This window comes from Plasmopara halstedii, assembly GCF_900000015.1.
Source record: "Plasmopara halstedii genome assembly, contig: Scaffold_2604, whole genome shotgun sequence".
NCBI lineage: Eukaryota > Oomycota > Peronosporomycetes > Peronosporales > Peronosporaceae > Plasmopara > Plasmopara halstedii.
Genome location: NW_020189511.1, coordinates 513,838 through 516,580, shown reverse-complemented (window position 1 = coordinate 516,580; position 2,743 = coordinate 513,838).

The following is a 2,743-nucleotide window of genomic DNA, read 5'->3' as shown; positions in this document are numbered from 1 at the left end:
TAAGCATTGTAGTACCATGTATTGTTTTTATTGGAGTATATCGTACCATATTTAAATAAAAACTATATCTTCGTATCATAGTTTGATCTTTTTAAGCATTGTAGTACCATCTCTTGTTTTTATTGGAGTATATCGTACCATATTTAAATACAAACTATATAATCGTATCATAGTTTGATCTTTTAAGCATTGTAGTACCATCTTTTGTTTTTATTGGAGTATATCGTACCATATTTAAATACAAATTATATAATCGTATCATATTTTGATCTTTTTGAGCATTGTAGTACCATGTTTTGGTTTTCAGAAGCATATCGTACCATATTTAAATACAAACTATATAATCGTATCATATTTTGATCTTTTTGAACATTGTGGCACCATGTTTTTTTTCTTAAGTATATCGTACCATATTTAAATACAAACGATATCATCGTGTCGCATTCAGATCATTTTGAGAACTGTAGCTCCATATTTGGTCTATATAATTGATTTCAAACAACTTTCATATTCTAGTAGCATATTTTGATATATTTGCGCTTTGTATTCTCATGTTTTGGTATGTATGCAATTTTTTACTATGCTTAAATACTGACTATATCATCGTATCATATTTTGATCTTTTGGAGCATTGTAGTACCATGTTTGTTTTTAGCATATACAATTCAGGCAAGACGAACATCTAAGCTGATGCGTTTGCAGGATTTCCAGACTACGGGAGCGAAAACATGCACGAGTCATGTCAAAGATGCTCAGACGATCAGAGTGCATGCTACGACTATAGAGCGCGAAAAAATTGGCGAAAAGTACAAGTCTGATGAGACATTTCAGAACTTGTTGAGGTATTTCAAGAACCTTTCCAGCAAAGCACTGCAAGGTCTTCGTCTCGCATAAGATCGCGTGCTCACCGCTTTGGGGTACACAATGGATTCTTCTGCTATGGGCTTTGAACGAAGATATAGCAAGAGTTGCTCGTCCAAACGACGAAGGCTTGCGTCATCGTCTCTTAGTTAAGTCCCAAGACAGCCCCTCGGGTGATTTTCTCGGACGTGAGAGAATATTTCTCAGTCTTTTCCGGGACCACTATTGACTACACATGTACAAGAAGGCGCACAAGTCTGAGAGAACTTGTGGGTTTTGCTAGAAAGTGAAACCATCGGGTTTCACTCAGGCCCCACTTCGGTCGTTGGCAGTGCCAACTGACAGCTGGAAGTCTGTGGGTAATGAACTTGATATTCGGACTTCCGCGTGACTCACATATGCGCAGTGGCATCCTTGTGTTAGTGGCAAGATGGTTCATCTTGCGCATATTTTGGAATCAGTTGAAAGTTTACCTTTAAGGTGCTAAGTCATTCTTCTTCCCTCTAATCCGAATCTGCCCTTCTCTTTCAATGTCATAGATCGCTTCCTCGTCGCACAAGCGTGAGTGTTATCGTTGAGGGACTGATATGATCAGCACCCTCTTACACCATCTGACAACATGTTGAATATTTGTAAGATTTCTTGTAATGTTGGCATAGTTTGCGCTGTACTTGCGCAAGTAATTGACAACTTCAGGACATTAATTTAATTCGTTTTGAGACCGAGGCACTAGGCGATTACAATGACCGTCATAATTGTGAGATCCAACCGTCGACCTTGCCTCCTAATGCATCAAGCCAGAGTGAAAATTTGTTGACGCCAAAGATGCACTTGTCTATAATTTCGGATAGCGTATTTCAAGCGCAAACACTCGAGCACCACTCGCAAGTTCCATGTAGATTTTGATATCCAGGTTCTCGCGCTCTGCGCGACATATCATCAAATTCGTTTGCGCACATTGCAGACTAGTAACTTTCACTGATGTGCTAGATCTAAAGGGGTAAAATTAGTCTAGTCTAGAGTATCTTTCTCGGAAGTCTCACTATATTGAGTACCACTAGCAGTCAAGAAACTTTATTAACAAGGTCAAAAGCACAGAGAAATACGGTTTGATCATGCTGCTAGGGAGCACATCCTGACTATAGATTGGCGCCGGCATCGGAATTGTGGCTGCATTTGGTTTATTATCAACATGCATACTTGCCACCCGCCATTTTTTTCTCGACACAGAAGTCGGCGCTGGATAAAGAAAATTTTCGCTTACGTGCTCCGCTTTGCGCGTTGGACGGAATAGAGCGTCCTATACGTTGCACTGTTTCCTAGCTATGGTCTATTGATGTGTGACGCAACATTTGATCTCAAAAAAAGGCCAAAGATTTGACGCGATTTCCAGTCCAGATGTCACACACGGTGCATCACGTCTTAAGTTATCATCAACTATGTATAAAATGAATCCGAAATATTTTTACAGATAGATGTCCACTCAGTGCTATGTAAGTATCCTCGATATCAAACTCATTCATGACGGATGGTGCGCTCAGCTGTTCCTCTGACATCAGTCGTACCGTTTTGATGATTCCAGCAGACATCCCGAGGGATAACCTATCAAAATCAGAGGGATCTTCTGCGTAGAGTGGTGAGAGGGGACATTAATGACTCTACGAGTGAATAGTATTGTCACGGATCCGCGTAGCTTCACTGCTCTGGACGATAGGCGCATCTCACGCTATTGCTAAGTTATCGGTTCTTTAAATTGAGACAAATATTAGCGTTCTTAAGCGCTTGAAATGGATTGCAACCAAGCTGAGAAGGAGGAAGAAGAGCTTCAAGCTGCCGATCAGCGTCTGAACACCTGACGGTGTTTTGTCTGGGGAGACACCCG